Here is a 10,377-nt window from a genome sequence, read left to right on the forward strand (position 1 = left end):
GCAGGATTCACTCAGTTTTATGAATACACTTAAACGTCTCTTGTAAAATTCAACTGCTTTTTAAGCTGTCCCCAATTAATTTTTGCCACCTTTTTTGTTGTTTACTTTTTTTTTTTTTTGCTTAGTTTATCTGCCACCAAAGTTTTCTTAAAGTCACTTTTGAGGCATCCATCCTCCTTCCACCTCCTTCCCAGCCTTTGCTGCTCTTAAGGAAAATCTTGCTGTAGATGCTCCCCCACCAGCTTGTTTTCATGTAAATAAATCATTCTGTCTCTTCTCGATATCCTTTTCCCTCCAGGGGGCCCATTACAGACATTTTATAGGAGAAATCTATTGATCCTTTGGCTACTTTGGGTAGATTTGAAAGTTTCTTGAACATGATGTGTTGTACATTGTGTCCCAACCACCGTGGGGTGGGGTAAGAATCTTCAGCATCTGTGGTGCCCACCCTCCTTGTGGGGCTCATGCCAGGTTTTCCCCCCCATCTCTAGCAAGGCTCAGCCTGAGTTAATTTGTCTTTATTGCCATTTGTAAGTGGTGGTCTTTAAAAAAAGTTGCCTTTTATACTATTTTTTCCCTCCTGAATTAAATCCTCTCCGGATGATTTAATGTTATTATGACTATTTTCAAGGGTCAGCTACATCTATTTCCAGAACTAACTCCAGTGTGTTTTCCTAGAACAAGGACCACATACTAATTTTAATGAGCTTGCCTTGCAAGCAAAGGTGTCTCTGTGCAGTGCTGGGACCGGTGGATGGCCCACAGCCAAACCCTACCCAAAATAAAGGAGAAATCCCTGTTTTCCTCCACAGCTCTGCATATGCAAAAGGCACCACGCTTCAGAACTGCTTGTAAAGGTTCTGCCCAAGCCCCTGGTTTTCATCTGTTTTATCTAAACCTGAGTTTTACCTGATCAGCTAAGCTGAGCCTGGTGTTACCAGAGAACTAGCAAGTCAGACACGCTCAAGCTGAAGGGAAAATAATTCAAAAAGTTTAAGGATTATTCTTTATTCACAGTGTGATCTCTCAGCAAAAAATGTCTCAGGGATGTGTGTTTATCTTGGTCTGGGCCCACTTTAGCAGTTTTTACCCTTTGGCTTCACCTCAAGCAAAACAATATCAAGTGAGCCAAAAGTGATGATAAACACACACACTCACACACAGCTCTGAAGTTTCTCCATCCTGAGCAGGGAAAAGGCTCCACCAGCCTCGTGCTGGAGTTACTGTCGTTCCCAGCACTGCCAAGTGACAGCTTTATTGTTAAATAAAACAAATTAATTGCCCCAACTGTCTTAACTAGTTGCTAGAAATGAAATTCTTCACTTGTTTAGCTGCCAAAAATAATGACAGAAATATAAACATGTTACAAAACCCAGGGTTTCTCAGGAAAGCTAAATATAATGGGTTTAATTTTGCCCTGGGCAGATGCACTGGGGCACTTCCCAGTCACTTCAGAGGGAATTTCATGAGTGTTTTTAAAGGAGATTGTATCCACCACACTTGACATATCAAGTGCACATCCCTCTCATCGTTATTTCTACTCTTCCTTTTCTCCAGTGTACATGTGCCTTTGTGCATTTCTCTTTTCATAGACTGTTCATAAGAATTTTACAATTTACTTGTGTTCTTTACAAGGATTTTCTCTCCATGAAAGGTTTCCCTGTAAGCCTTAGGAGGAGACAAATAATTTTAAGTGCACTGGGTAGAGATGAATGTTTTGAAAAGCTTGGCTGAATTCTTGACATTCAGGAAAATCAGACACTCAGGCAAACACACACACTTTTGTTGGTAAATGGACAGAATTTGGGAGCCTCTGGAGTTAGTGAAAAGGTACAGGGAACATCCTGATGAGGTAAAAGGAGGAGTAATTTAATTGTCTAACTCCTTCTGTGCTCGAGAATATCAGACAGATGGGGAGGATAAAACAAGGAGCTCAATAATTAATTTTCATGTTCCTCACTAGTGGGACCTCTTTAATCCCTGTTCCTGTGATTATAGAGAAAGGTTGGATTCTGAAGTTTCACTCATTAGCTACGTGTTGTACGAAAATACCTGTATTTTCAAAAGGAATAGTGACAAGAATGAAAAATTTCCGCTATTAAAAATATCTTGGTGTCAGGGACTTTAGTGAAAGAACAAAAACTCTCTGATTCCCTCAGATAAATAATGAAACAGATGGTTGTTGGGGGGTTAAAGGTCAAACCTTCCCTGTTGACTAAAACACAAGGTTGACTTAAAAGATTTCCCGAAGTTATTCAAGACGCAGCTCATCCGCCTGTGTCTCCTGCCTCCTAATGAAATGGGCTTCCTTAAAAACACAGGCGGGGGCAGGTACTCCTGGTATTCTAGGGGCTCATTTTAGGAACACCAACACCCATTCCAGCTCTAAACTGAGCTTCTGCAAACTGCATCCATAATAAAGGAATACTGGTGAATAATTAAGTGAACTTGTCCAGGGCTATAAGTTATCCAAAAGGCTAAATATTAAGATTTAATGCAATTCCTAAATGAACTCCTCACTTCCCACCTGAAACGGGAGTTGATAAAGTTGCCACGGAAATCTGGGAAGCCCTGAGAAAATTATCAATAATGTAATTTAGAAAAATGGGAAGAAACCAAACAAATACTGTGGGGTTAAGCCTCTGCCTTCATTAGCAGGCTCCTGCTAAAGGAGAGAGGGGCATGTTTAAGGCAGCCCATAGGCCAACTGAAGAGACAGATGCTCTGACTCGTGTGATTCAACACAATTTTAGCGCAAATTGTCCAATCACTCAAACCCACAAACACTTCAAGGTAATTTTGGTAAATCCCTATTGTGATCTAATTTCTTATTAAGGAGAATAAAGCAGGCTGCCATTGTAATTCATCAGTCCCTTGCACTGCAGAGCGACGGCTGGAGTTCATTTCATGGTCTGCGCTGGAAAAAAATAGACTGAAATTTCTGGAATTACCAACAACAACCTTCGACTAAAGAGCTACATTTTTTTCTTTCATTAAATAGAATTTAAAGCTACAAAAAAAAATTGCAGCTGAAATCTGAGAAGTCCACTGAGATCAGAGTTGATTTAAGGACCAAGTCCATGAGCACTATGGAGCAGATTTCAAGGTTCGTAGCAGAGGACAAGTTTTGTTTCTTGGAAGGGCATCGTTGGTGGTGCAGAGCAACATGTCATATTAAATGCACTTGGCATTAATTATTGTTGCCTTCCTAACCACAACCAAACATCCCTTTCTCATCCAGAGGTAGACCTGGCTCCTACAGCCTCCTCCAGCCCACCTCTGCAGGCTCTTGCACCTCTAGAAGTGGCTGGATGGTCAGTTCCCACGAGGGGAAGGTGTGGGCATTCAATGTGTAGGAATCTTGCACGGTGATGCCACAGCTTGGGGAAGTGAGGGTGGGGTAAACTCTCTTTATCCTGTGAAAAATGTTACTATTTCAGTGGAAATTTTCTGCCATGATGAAAGGCAGCTTTCCCAAAATGGAAGGAAAAATCAGCCTGATAGCTAAGAAGTGTTTCAGGGCCAAGCACATCCTCCAAGCTGGACAAAGCAGACCCTCATGTGTAACTCCCTCACTTCTTCTAAGCATTCCCTTCACAGAAAAGCTACTATCTCTAGTTATTGTATAGTAAAATAAAGTGCCCCATCCCTGAAAATGTTCAAGACCAAGTTGGGAGGGGCTTGGAGCAACCTGGCCTAGTGGAAGGTGTCCCTGCCTATGGCATGGGGTGGAACGAGATGCTCTTTCAGGTCCCTTCCAACCCAAAGCATTTTATGGTGATTTTATGAAGGCCAGGGTGGAAAATGCCTCGTGTGAGTGTATCCACACGTGCCCACGAGCATGTACTCATATTTCCACTCGCTTGCACACACCCACCACACAGCACTTCCCTGTGCCACATCCCCATCCCGTGTTCCCACCGTCCTCTCACCGCCACCAACGCCGCTGCAAACGGCCACGCTCGCAGCAGCAGCCACAGGAATGCAATAAGTAAGACAAATAACAATCTCTTGCATGCTAATTTACAAATAAAAGTTCATTTTCCTTTCAAGGAGGAGCACAGGCGTGTGTGTGTGTGTGTGTGTGCAGAGAGGGAATTCCGCGTCTCCGCCGCCAAAGGGACGAGGGACGTCGCGCCATAATTTGACCTAATTTTTTTTTCCAAATACAAAATGACCTGTTATGGCATCCCAGGGAGAATATGAATTAGCCCAGGTCAATAGGAGGTCAAATAGATAGGGTGCTAAAATCCCTTTACTACTTTGTAGTATCTTATGCTAATTCAGTTCCCTTCTCTGTGATAAACAAAGCCAGTTGAAAGTAGAAGCATCACACAGTGATGGGTCCCAAAGCTACAATTTAATACAAATCTAGTAATTCCATTATACAACATATCCAGTTCATTTAGAGGCAACGAATACTTAAGAAGGTCCAAGATTGAAATGCCTTAGCTGAGACTTAAAAATATAAATAGTCCAGTAAAACTGCATTTGTCACATAAACCTAATAGATATTTATGGTGGAAATGCTGTCTGTCCTTTTAAACAGTGCTCAAATGCAACTCATAGGTCCTAAGTCCTTTTAACCAAGATTGCAGGGTTTTATGAACATAATTGTTAGATATATAAATTAATAAAAAAAAATTTTCATGGTTCTGTCTTCACAAAAAAAAAAAATTACATTATATGATTGTAATGAGAATTAATGAGATTTAATAAAGCTAAACCTCTGACAAGGTTTTACAGGTGATGCTTTTCACCTTGTGAGGATTTTGCAACAGGACACTGCCACTACACAGCACCTCTGGGGCAGAGGAGAGGAGAGTCTCGTCAGCCAGGAGCAGCAGGATGCTCCTGGGAAGTGCCTCTGTGGCTCTAATTTTCAAAAAGGATACAGATAGTCCAAGCTTTGAGAGGAGCCTCCTGATTCCCTGTTTGCTGGCAATTGAGAACAACCAAGGTGAAAGTGCTTTGCAAAGTGCTGGCATTATTAGGAAATGCTTAAAATTAGATTTGAGAGTCACACATCTCTAAAAAGAAAATTAGAAATAAATCTTTTTTCCTAGGAAAAAAAAAATGTATGAACAGCTGAAGACTCAACGGCCTTTTCCAGGAGAGCACTTAGGGCAGGAAAACTCCAGACAACTTTTCTGACTGATTAAAAATTGCTGAATTTCTGTTTGTTGAACCCAAGTGTGATGCTGGTTATTTGGCAGAGAGGGAGAGAAACTGCAGACTAGAATAGGAAAATGGACACCAGGAGAAGAAAAGAGGAATGGAGAGGAAGGAAGAGAAAGGAAGAAAGGAGCAAAACTCAAACCGTGCCAGCTCTGCCATGTGTTATATCATAGAATCCCAGACTGATGTGGATTGGAAGGGATTTTAAAGATCCAGTTCAACACCTTGTCGTGGGCAGGGACACCTTCCACTAGCCCAGGTTGCTCCAAGTCCTGTCCAGCCTGGCCTTGGACACTTCCAGGGATGGGGCAGCCACAGCTTCTCTGGGCAGCCTGTGCCAGGGCCTCACCACCCTCATAGCCAAGAATTCCTTCCCAATATCCCATCTACCCTGCCTTCTGGCAGTTTGAAGCCATTCCCCCTTGTCCTGTCCCTCCAGGCCCTTGTAGATAGTCCCTCTCCATCTTTTTTGTAGCTCCCTAGAGCTGGATGCAGAACTCCAGGTGGAGTCTCATCACAGTAGAGTAGAGGGAGAGAATCATAATCAAAGTTATAGCCCTGTATTCAATGCTGGATTCTTTTAATATCCACTGTTAGCTTCTGGAATTGCCATGGAGAGAGGAAATTATCCCTTTAAGATCATGGAAGAGCCAGTTGAAGGCAGCAGTTGTTAAGTGCCCAGGCTCAGGGAGCACAATGCTCGTTGGGACTCAGATATGGAAAGCAGACGTTTGTCAGACTCCTTGGCTTTAAGAATTTAGTGAACTTGTCTGACATAAATTATCAAGGATTAACAGCAAAAAGTAAGGTGGTTATTCAGCTTCAGGCCTCCAACCCAGATGTCTAAATCAGAGACATGAGCTTCCTATAGCCTGTCAAGGATATTCCATGAAGGGAGCCTGTGTTCTCTTCCCTTTTCCCTGACTACTGATGCTTTTCCAGGCTAAAGAGGATTTATCATTGCTGGTTGTTGTTTCTGGCGATTTTAGCAACTTCTAGTAAGAAATTTCATGTCTTCCAGCGTTTTGCTGGATCTCCCAGCAGATCCTTCCAGCTTTGATCAGGGCACAGCTGGGAGAACAACACAGTTCCTTCCCTTATTTGTAGGTTTGGGAGATACACCTGTGGCTCGTTAAGAGCAGGGAGATAATTAAAGAGGAGCTTGAAGAAGAGGCTTCTCTTCTTTTGGCTGGGCTACAGGGTGGTGCAGCATTCCAGTCCTGTTCTCCCAGCTCCAAGGTTGGTGACAGCAAGGTTTGGTTAATGCTGGCATGGTCTGCTTTGAGTTCAGGAATTGTTTAGGCTCTGGGAGCAGGAAACTTCTGGCTCTCCCTGGGAGAGGTCAGTGCAGGTGGGGAGTGAATGGCACAACACCATCCTGAAAGGATGGGAGTCCTGGGAAGCAGCTTGGAAGAAAATATGCTGCTTCTAAATGGAGTTTTTTGGCTCCCTACTTGACATCCTCTTTCCAGGTGAGTGCCAGTGACCTTTTCACACGTCCTCTATGAACTCCTGTTCTCCAGACCTGCTTTGTGAAGCACTGCAGGCTGTAAGAGAGCTGGTGAGTCAATAGATCACTCATGTCAGATGCCAGCTGTCTTTTTCTTAATGACATCATTCTTTAGATAAGATTTGTTTTAAGAGGGGTAATAATACTTTTTTAATGAACTCAAAGCTCTGGTGTGATTAACAGATTTTAGAAAGTCTTGCTAAAGCCAGATCGGTGAAAAGGTTGTAAACTATTGTTGTTTTTCTTTCATGCTGCCTTTGAGAACAAGCAGCACTCAGGTGTAGACTATTGAAGCTGAATGTGTGTCACCTGGAGCTATAAGGGAAATGTTTAATCTGTCAGTTATCCTATTTTAGGTGGCAGGGCTTTCTGTTTACAGCACAAATCTTGATGGTAGAACTCCTGAGTTGTGTTATAAAGTGTGTTTCTGGGTTTGGATATAAAAAAAAATGCTTGCTTCAAAAAAGAAATTTATAAATTAGAGATGAAATTTATCTCTTAATAGGCTGTCACTGTATTTTAATAGTGCTTCATATATATAATTCTTGGTTTTCTCTGTAGCCTTATAGAAAATACAGTCTAGTTCTGAATGCATAAAAGTATTAAAGACTAGAAAATTTCAGCATTGCATGCTCTCCACTCTCACAAATTTCTTTGTCCAGCCAATGACAATATTAATTTATGCTTTATCTGCAGGTTTTTTTTGCTTTTATGAATTACCAGAGGAAATCCATAATGAAAAGGTAGTCTGATTTCAGGGGGTGTGCACTGAGATACATGGTTGATCTGATCCCTTTTAGAACAAGAATATAATTATGAGAACTCAACAACTTTCTGGATGTTTTATTCCAAAGTGAGACTACTGTGAGTAACTTGTATTAGGGCACAGATTGGGCAACAGATCCTGACTAATTTGGCATTTGCTGTTTGGCCAGGGAATGATGTTCATATTTTCTACGTCGCTGACTGTGTGGATTTTTATATTGTGGAGTATTATAAAGATTAATTTCCTGCCTGTCATCAAAACCACTTTGGAAGGGTGAATGATGCAGCAGAGATGTATCTCACGATGGCAATGAGAGTACTGGGTGACTATCAATGTGTTGGGTGATACTGATGGAGGCCTTGGGAAGAAGATACAACTACTCTTGGTTTAGCTTTGAGATTGTCCTCTCCCTTCTCAGTGGTGTTGCAAGTACTCTGAGGTTGCCACTGCTCCTTACTTTTGTCAGTTCTTGTTGCATCACCAAGAAAAACCACAGGAGGTTCTGACTGAAAACATGCTGAAGATAAAAAGTTTTCCAAGTGAAACAGATGCATTCAGGTATTACTTAAAATCATGTTTTTTAACTCTGTGCTACCCTGCATTTAAATGAGGTTTGGCTATGGGGCAGGAACAAACAGGATGTTACAACTGTACCCAATGTAAACAGTTCAACAACTAGTCTGGACTTGAATTCAATTATTGTGTTGAGTACAAACTGGAGAGTTTAGTCTCAGAGCAAGGCCACATGAAGAAAATTATGCATAAACCAGTAGTTTCCTAGTTCAGTGCTCTTTTGGTGTCCTTTGCTATGTGAAAGTCCTGCATCAGCCTCCAGCTTCCTGAGCAAATTCAAATGTTCAGCTCAACTCAGGCATCTAAATAAAGAGCAGCCAGGAGGATTTTTTCCTTTGTCTTTTGGTTTTTTTTTTTTGTTTTGTTTGTTTGGGGTTTTTTCTGTTGTTGTTTGTTTGTTTGGGTGGTTGGGGGGGGTTTGTTTGTTTGTTTGTTTTCTTTTTTTTAATTCTGACACACTTTTGATACTGTGTTCCTACGATTCCATGCAAGCATTATTTATTTCTGTAGACTCTTAAGCAGCTCACATTGGTGAGATCCAATGATCCTGCACCACTCTTACCACTGAAATCTATGGGAAAAACAAGCCATTTCTTTACCTACATGATAATTAGGATTCTATATGAAAAGTTGCTGCTTAGAGTATAAAACCAGCCACTTAAAACTTCCATATCTTTTTCCACCAAGCATTGCTTGAAGTCCCTCACCAAACTGTGCACTCACACTGAGGGCTCAGCAGCCTGTGTGGGAAAACAACACAGAACACATGATGCTGTAAGGCTGCTCCTGAAGAAGTCTTTCCTTAGGCTTAGTCCTTCCAGGAACAACAGACAGCACCTGTGAGTGGGTCAGATGCAGCCCAGTATCTGTCCTGATATCTTTGCATTCAGGAAGAACTATCGTATTATTCCAGAACTTCTTCAATCTCCCCATTAAAATTTGTTCTTTCCTAACTGTCTTTTTACTTTTTTTTTTTCTCTTCTGAAAATCTTGCTTACAAAAAAGGTAAGTTTAAAACAAACAAAACAACAACAACAAAAAAAAAGAGTTGGAACAGAGTATTTATTTAAGCCTGAAATGCTGTCTTAGGCTGGAAAAACAAGCCTTTCCTGATTTCCTTGCTTTCTGTATAAGACTTTAACGAGTCACATCTGGTGATTCTTCATGTCATGTTACATTATGAATCTTTATGGGCAATTAACTGGTTGGGTATGAAAACACCCACACTAGTAATGGGTCAATGGGCACATCCAGTTTAAGAATTCAGCTCGAATTGTTAAGTCTGTCTCCAAAGAAAAAGCACAAGTATTTTCATTCTGATGAATTCGACGAGACAGTGGTAGGGCACAGATTAAACACAAAACTTTCCCCCACGAATAAATATTGATTGGTGGAAATTGTTTAATGCTCTTCCCTCCTTCTCTTTTACTTTAAACAAATAGTAATAGCCAAATAACTACTTCTACATAATTACATTTGTTGTGGCCATGAAAATAATTGTTTGAGATGAAATGATAAGTTACTTGAGCTGTTCTTAGTTCAAAAAATTATTAATTAGTGGATTAAAAAAAGTGCAACCCATGTATTTCCAGCTCTAGCAGGAGTTGTGCAGCCAAAAAATGTCCTCTGACCTTAAGAAGTAGGGCTGGGTCAGAGTCATTCCTCAAGGTCTCCCCCCTTTTCCCTCTCCCTTGGAGCTGTACAAGTGAGTGTGTTTCCCTGAACGTTTTCATCACTGCTTTCTGAACCTCACCACAGTCTGGTGTTGAGCTGTACCTTCAGCAGTCCTGGGAAGGGCAGGGGAAGCCAAGTGTGCTGTTTTCTGCCTTAGGCTTTTTTCTCATCTGTGATCAAAGCAGATCCAGCTGGGGGTTCCCAGGTGCAGTTTGTAGCATCAGCCCCAAATTTCTGCAGCACAAATCACCAGGAGCAGGTTCTGTGTGGTTTGGGAATTGGCTCTATGAAGTCCTCTCTCAGTGGAGGAGAGGAAAGGATTTGTCATGAATGTTGGTGGTGCAGAGCAGGACTTTGTACCATTACAGCGCATTGGTATGTTAATAAAATGTACCTAAATTTAATCCTAATGAATCTGAGGCCTTAATTTAAGTGGCAAAATGTTGTTTAAGATAAAGGGCTGTAATCCAAAGGGCTGGGCAGCCCCTTGTGCCTGTGGCTCAGCTCCTCACTGCGCACAGGAATGAGGGAAGTGAAACCAAACATTGTGAAACCAGATCAGGTCTGAACTGTCTGCTCAAAAAAAAGGTAACAGCTCTAGTTTTTACATGAATTTTTAATTTTAGATGACACCGTTGACTGGAAATGACAGTGGAGCAGATCATTTGTGTAATTA

The sequence above is a fragment of the Myiozetetes cayanensis genome, unplaced genomic scaffold (genome assembly GCF_022539395.1).
Source record: "Myiozetetes cayanensis isolate MyiCay16 unplaced genomic scaffold, myiCay2020 scf10, whole genome shotgun sequence".
NCBI lineage: Eukaryota > Metazoa > Chordata > Aves > Passeriformes > Tyrannidae > Myiozetetes > Myiozetetes cayanensis.